This window comes from Myotis davidii, unplaced genomic scaffold (assembly GCF_000327345.1).
Source record: "Myotis davidii unplaced genomic scaffold, ASM32734v1 scaffold401, whole genome shotgun sequence".
Lineage (NCBI taxonomy): Eukaryota > Metazoa > Chordata > Mammalia > Chiroptera > Vespertilionidae > Myotis > Myotis davidii.
The window spans coordinates 916,821-924,081 of record NW_006291020.1 but is presented as its reverse complement, the minus strand read 5'-3'; the positions used below and the strand labels follow the sequence as shown (position 1 = coordinate 924,081).

The 7,261-nt window shown below is 49.0% G+C and overlaps 1 protein-coding gene across 4 annotated transcripts in view; it reads left to right on the top strand.

Annotated features, from left to right (window-relative positions):
- The first annotated feature begins 3,082 nt into the window (after positions 1–3,082).
- Positions 3,083–7,261, top strand: part of BCL9 (B-cell CLL/lymphoma 9) — a 22,620-nt gene continuing 18,441 nt past the window's right edge. Inside the window, exons 1-3 of one of the 4 annotated variants that reach the window (XM_006764168.2) lie at positions 3,083–3,188; positions 3,348–3,479; positions 5,395–5,486. The gene's annotated coding sequence lies outside the window, so the exon portion shown is untranslated. Of the gene's footprint in view, positions 3,189–3,347; positions 3,480–5,394; positions 5,487–7,261 lie in introns of those variants that run through there. The other 3 variants (XM_006764170.2, XM_006764169.2, XM_015564248.1) reach the window with 3 other exon arrangements.

Sequence of the window (7,261 nt, the reverse complement as noted above, 5' to 3'; positions counted from 1 at the left end):
GAGGTTTGTCCCGAGCGGTGCTGGGGGAGGCTGAGTGGGATGGGACGGCCCTGGGGTCCCGGGACGAAGGGGCGGGAGGGGGAGACGGAGAACTCACCCGGGAATTCGGGCCGAGCCGGGCTGGGTCTGTAAGCCCGGAGGGTGCCCCGCGCGAGCCGGGGACTTTGCAGGCGGGTGACTTGTTGAAGGCGGGGAAAGTGAAAGCCGGGGAGACCCAGGACTGGGGCTCCCGCAGGTGAGGTGACGGCGGGTCCGGGAGTCGCTGTGGGGGTCGTGGACACACCAGTGGCTTCCGAAGCGGAGCCCCAGTCACTGACCTTTGAAAGTTGCAGAGACGATTGAGATGTCACTGGGTGGTGGTGGGGAGCCCGGTGAAATGGAGATCCCCTTGGGAAAACCACGGCCGGTTGTGATGTTCAGAGGGGAGAGCCCGGGCCTGCGATGGTGCTGCTGGGGGCCCGGAGGAGGAGGCCTGGCCTGTGATGGGGAGGGGTGGCTTCGGGGCTCCACGGTAGCCCAGGTGGGGCCTGAGAAGTCCTCGGACAAGGTAGAGCAGTGGACAGCTGTCTCCTGGTGGGGAGACTCTTAGGTGGGATTAGGCGTTGGTTCAGGCCAAGGTGGGTAGTTCCCTGCCAGTGACTGTAGTGGGAGAGTGATTAAGGGGCTGTGTAAAGAGTTACATCTGATCGATGGCAGGTGGTCGCGTATTTAACATTTGACATATTCAAGAACTAAGTGTCCATTCTTGGGCCAGAGAGGTGGACGCCTGCCTTGTGATGAATCAGATTTAGCAGGTGGGAAGGATAAGTAGTGAAATAATTGAGAGATGGGGTGGGTGGGGGGAGAAATTGGTGGGTAAGATTCATGTGCGGGTTAAGAACCTCTGAAAGGCCTGTTGATTTTTTTTTTTGACTGGATGCTATAAATCTGGGAAGTTTTAGCAAGACATTAATGTTAGCGTAAATAATGTTATGGTCCTACGTGTACATTTAAGAAAGACCTCCTTCCTAACTAGTGAAAAAGACCCCCGCTGTTAAAGACAGAGGTGGCTTAGTAGAAAGAGCGAACACCTAGGTGGCATAAGGATGCTTTGAGGAATGAGCATTCCATGTTAGCTGGCGGTGTGGATCAGAAGGGAAAATGTAACACAAAGCCGAAGCAGTTGGCACTGCATCCATAGCGTTAGGACCTGGGATCCAATGGTGTCGAGCCATTGGAATGTTAAGTTGATAACAGTTCCATAGGATATGGTAGGGAGATAAGAAGGTGATTGACTCTGAGATGAAGGAACTCTCTCCATACTGTTCTCTTCATAGAAGGCAGTGATGGCGAATCTTTTGAGCTCGGCGTGTCAGCATTTTGAAAAACCCTAACTTAACTCTGGTGCCGTGTCACATATAGAAATGTTTTGATATTTGCAACCATAGTAAAACAAAGACATATTTTTGATATTTATTTTACATATTTAAATGCCATTTAACAAAGAAAAATCACCCAAAAAAATGAGTTCGTGTGTCAACTCTGACACGCGTGTCATAGGTTCGCCATCACTGGCAGTTTGTATGTAGTTTGGATTTTGAGCTAAGGGTTCCTGACCTGGATTCTGAGATGACTAGCACACATGAAAAGGTATTTCTGTGCACTGGAATTTCTTCTGTGGCTCTTTCCCCCCAGTCTTCAGGAGTTGCCTAAGCCTCTCTCTGGCTTGGGGGGGTGGGGGGTGGGAGAAGTACAGAGGTCTCACAAACATCATCATCAGCCGCTTACTTGGTCGCGGTGACTTGGGATAGTGGTTGTAGCAACCAGGAGGCTGGCTCTCCCGTTGGCTTCTGTGTGACTTGGGACAAATCTCATTTACTCTCCGGTTTTCCCATTGATGTTGTGGTGAGACCCCTGCCCAGACCACTCATAACGCATTGCGGTGCTTAAGTTGGTGCTCTCTGCAGGGTGCTTTGAGCACTTCTGAGAGTGAGAGATGCTGTATTATACAGCTCAACCTTCTTCTCACTTCTCAAACTCTCTCTCAGGAACAGGCCGAATTCAGCTTTGGTAACAGTGATTAGCACACTTGTTTAAGGAACAGAAAGGAGTAGCTTATCCATCCATCTTGTTCTGTTTGTCTGGGTTTTGTTTTTTATTAGTTTTCCCCTTTCAGTGGCAAGACAGAAATAGCGATGACAGTTGTAGAAAGTTAAGCAAAGGTCCCAGGGGATAGTGGAATAAACACTCGGTGAGCGCTAGCTAACCTTAGGCTGATACCAGCCCTAAATTTGTGTGACCTTGGACATGTTCCTGGCTTCCTGGAGCCTTAATTTTCTTCAAATATGAACTGATGCTGGTGGAATGACTGACTTGTCTGTCTGCCTCGGTGACTATGATGCCAGGGCTTATAGAAACTTTATTTGCTCTAGATCAGGGGTTCTTAACATCTTTGTCCTGTGTATCTCTTGGCCATCTAATGAATCGTGAGGACCCCTTCGGAGAATCATGTTTTTTTAAATGCATAAGCAGAATTACAAACGACACGGAAACAGTAAAATGTTAAACAATTGTGATTGTCATTTACATGCTTCTTTATGACGCATCAAGTAGCAAAAAGTAGCTACAGGCCTAACAGTACTATAATTTTGAAACAGTGATGAGTGTAAATACTCCGTGGCCATATCTGCAGGGGCTGTCTGTGATGTGAAAGTGTCTGTGGTTTCTCCTGGTGTCGCAGTCACAGGACAGCTGATACTACCGCCAGTTGTCACCTATGTTCACAACTGAGGGCAGTGCTAACTTTTACTCAGAGGTTAGTGACTGTGAAGATGGAAGTTCCCCAGCAAGTTCACAGCTGCCCCTCCTCCCTCCCTGGCCTCTCCACAGACCCCTGGGGAGGCAGTAGATCCCAGATTAAGAATTCCTGCTCTAGACCAACTGATTTTCAAAAGCCAAATGATCTTATGGCCACTTGCATTCTAAGCTTTGCAATATTTTCTCAGCATCCCCGCCATGCTAAGAGCAAGGGCACAGAGGAGATCTAAAATAAAAGGCCATTTTGCAGCCAGTGGTGACTGTTCTTGGTTGTGGAGAAAGTGAAAAACAATGATTAGAAAGAGGCTTTTGCGTCTGCTGGATTCTGCTGTTTCTAAACTCCCCAAGCCTTCGTCGCGATGGACTTGGGCTGCAGTGCTCCAGCTTACCTTGTGAGTTGTAGTGGTTTTGCCTGCCTTCCCATTTTTGACCTAGACCTAGTCATTTTCTTCCAGATACTGTTTTGGCTTCAGCGCCTTGGGGGGTGGGGGTTCTCTTTGAAACTGGTGTGAATTGGGGGATGAACTTTTCCATTCTTCTCATCCCTGTAGGACTGAACGTGGGACTAACCGGCGTCACTCCACGTTGACCTAAAACTTCCCATCTGCACGGGAAGCAGAGTTCGCTCTTGGGAAGCTCCTGTGCCCCGATGTAGGAGAGAAGCGGATTGGACATCGTGAAAGGTAAAGAGCCTGTGACGAGCCCGTCACTCCTGTGGTTTAACCTCAGTGGGTTGTACTGTTGTGTCTTTTTCTGCAGGGTCTCTTGTAAGTTAAACGTGCGTTTGTTTGTTTATTGTTGTAGCAGTCGTCACGGCAGAGGTCATGGGGTTAAATGTCAGTCAGAACCGCCGGTGCTGTGACCTTGTACTTCTCTGTGAGCAGGGACTTCTGCAGGAGCGCGCCTCATGGGAACGGCGGGGGGTGAGGAGTTAGAGCAGGTGTTCATCGTGTCGCCGTTGGTTGGAGTGACTTTGAGGCCACCAGCATTGGTTGAGTTTCTGCTGGGTGCTGGGTGCTGAGAGGATGAACCTCCTTTCCGGGGGCTCCAACCATTGAGCAACACCAGCCAGTGCTGAAATTTAATTTTGAATGCTTAAATTTTGTCAAAATCCTTTCGCTTTTTTATTCGCTTGCTTAAAGTTTGTTAGCTTCAAGGATGATAGGTGTCCGTTTCTCCCCTGTGAGTATGAGAACAAGTATTAGTATTTTGTTTGCACCAAGGTTTTCAGTACGTGCCCATAGTCTTGTTTTCTTTTTGCCACACGTTGGAAAGCTTGGTTCTTCCGATTGTGTACTTTTTCTGAGAGGAAGCCTTTTAGCAGTTGGCGTGCCAGAAGTTAAGGAGCGAGGAATGGAATCCCGAGGCCTGTTAGTCCCACATTCTAAGTTTGATTCTATGCCTTTTATGGAGCAATGATCATAGCCTAGAAAAGTTTGTTAAACAGGACAGAGTTGTAATACACTTGACTTTTTAGAGCAGGGCAATGGGAAAGGATCATTGAAAGAGTTGAAATTAGAATCGGAGCGGTGATTCTGGCCTGGGTTCGGCTAATTTGTGAATTTCCTTATGACTTGTGGCAACCTGTAGGGCAGTGGTTCTCAACCTTCCTAATGCCGCGACCCTTTAATACAGTTCCACATGTTGTGGTGACCCCCAATTTCATTGTTACAAATTGAACATAACTAAAGCATAGTGATTCATCACAAAAACAATATGTAATTATATATGTGTTTTCCGATGGTCTTAGGCGAGTGACCCCTGTGAAAGGGTCGTTCCACCCTCAAAGGGGTCGCGACCCACAGGTTGAGAATTGCTGCTGTAGGGTCTTCTTTGAAAGTTTCCTAAGTGATCTGGCCTAAGGACACTCTGGGACTTGGTTCTTCCTTGCAGTTTGGAAACTATACATTGTGGGCTAAGGGGGCGCAGTGCTGCACTTCTGATTTGTAAGGACTCTTGCTGGACATGTCCCTCTTGACGAGAGCTTCTGTGGATTTACCAGCTCAATTCAGCATGACACTGCGCACAGTAGGCACTCAGTCAGAGGGAGTCATGTGGTCCGCATTCAGCCCCCCCCCCCCCCCCCCCCCCCCCCACAAGCCTATGAAAGGAGACTTCCTTGCTGAGTGCCTCCCTGTGGATTACAGCTGGGAGGAGGGAGGAGCGGAGAATGGTCTTCACTTGGTGAATCAAGAGCGTATGTGGACTTCTGTCTCCCTCACCTTTACAGTCAGCTCTCGGTTCTCTGTGCTAATAAGGAATGTGCAGAAGCAAAATGGGCTTTTTTTCCTGCTAAGCTCCCAGAAATTTGAAAAGAAGGACAGTCAGTTTTACTTGTTCTTAGTATTTCTCCAGTCTCTGGGAATGAAGCGTGTGCTTGGGAAGGAGGGAGACTCACAGCCTGGAAACAGCCCCTGATTGACAGGATGTCCGTCACACTCATTCATTCTTCACACGGGAGAGGACAACTTCCCTTCAACTCATGTTCTAGGATAAATGGGCAACCTGTCCTTTTCTTAAGATATTCAGTAACAAATCAGACTGTTGATTTTAAAAATCCACTTAGGAGTTTTTCTTCTTTACTTTCTCCTTGTCCAGGTGAGGGTCACCCTTGAGCCAGGGGTTCCTGGGCTCCTCTGACTTCTCACCTCCAGGATGAGCACTGCCGTGTCGTGACCCTGGGGGTTTGGGTGAGTAGCCTGATGGACGATCCCTCTAGAAAGCGCGCCTGGCTTAGACGATTGGGGGGCGGGGAGTGGGGAGGTTGGGCAGGCTCCCGATATTTTCCGGCAAATACCATGTGCCAGACACTATGGTAAATGCTAGGAATATAGGGATGAACATAGCAGTCTTGGCCCCTGGCTGCATGGAGCCTGGTGAGAGAGGTGAATGTTACGCAGGTGAGCACATCGTTACAAACATGGAAAGTGTTGTGAAGGTGAAACGGGATGCGATGAAAAGTGTGAAAGGGAGGGTGTCGCAGAGATTCGTGGCCGTCAGGTGCCCCTCCTCTCCGAAGAAGAAATACTGAGGCTGGGACTCAGTCATTCGGCAAAAGTACTCAAGCTTAGATTTGGGTTGGAGTAAAGGAGAAAGGTGTCAAGAATGACTCCCCAATTATGGGCATGAGCTGGAGATGAAGGTGCCGTCTACTAAAATGTGGAAGACGGAAGGGAAATGTTCTTGGGAGGCAGGGTATATAGAGAAGAGGAATTCTTTGATCTTGTTAAGTGTGAGACATTGAGGTGGTGTCAGGTTGGCAGCTGTGTCTGTAGTCTGCAGATGGAGAAGTAAAATTGGGGTGTTGGCATGGAGAGAACTTACAGAACAAGAAGAGGAGCCAGGGTGGAGTCCGAGGAACTCTAAATTGTAGAGATCGGGGAGAGGGTTCAGCGATTGGAGGGCTGGAGTGGTAGGAAACGTAAGGAAGTGTGGTGTTGTGGAAACCAAGAGAGTCTGCTGGTCCGTGAAATGGGCATCGCAGTGGCCCCTGCCTTCTGGAGGCCGTGGGGGAGCAGGTGTGTGTGGACAGTGCTGGGAAGAGAGTTTCAGGAAAGAAGTGATCAGCTGGCAAGTTCCAAGATGGAATAAGATGAGGTTAGAGAAGTGGCCCGTGGTGACCTTAACAAAAATAGTGGTTTCTGCGATCTTTGGGGAGACGTTGGCTTCAAATGGTTAAAGGGTGACCGGCAGGTGAGGAAGTACATGAAGGCCGTGTCCTGTCAGCTCTCTGGAGCAACTTGGCTATGAAGGAGAATGGGATCTAGGGCTGGGTTTTGTTTTTCCTTATTGTTACTCTTAATCGGGAAGAGGCTACAACATGTCTGAGCGCTGCTGGGAAATATTCAGGAGATGTGGGAGATAGGGGGATGGCCAAAGGAGAGAGAGAGTGCTCAGTCAGCTGAAGTGGGGGGGAGCACCTGTGGGGGATGGTGTTTGGGGAAAAGGGGACCCCTTTCTGGTTCAGGAATAGAGAAGAAAGAGGGAGTGGATGGTGATGTAAACAGGTTGGAGATAAGGTGGTCAGGACTTCCTGCCTGGAGACCTCTCTTCTCTCTATTAAGTCCTGGGCAAGAAAGACCATGCCCGAGAAGGGGGAGGGAGGGAGGAAAGTGAGCGTTGGGGATGGAGAAGGTATGGAGTGATGGGAGGCGCGTGAGCTTGCTGGAGAGTGGTGTAGCTATCCGGACGCTGTGTTGTGCCGCTCAGCACTTTCTTTTTTTTTTTAATTAAATCTTTATTGTTCAGATTATTACATTTATTCCTCTTTTTTCCCCCATAACTCCCCTCCACCCAGTTCCCACCCCACCCACCTCCCTCACTTCCCACCCACTGTCCGCATCAATAGGTGCACGATTTTTGTCCAGTCTCTTCCCGCATCCCCCTCACCTCTTTCCCCACCAAGAATAGTCAGTCCACTCCCTTTCTATGCCCCTGATTCTATTCTAATCACCAGTTCCTTCTG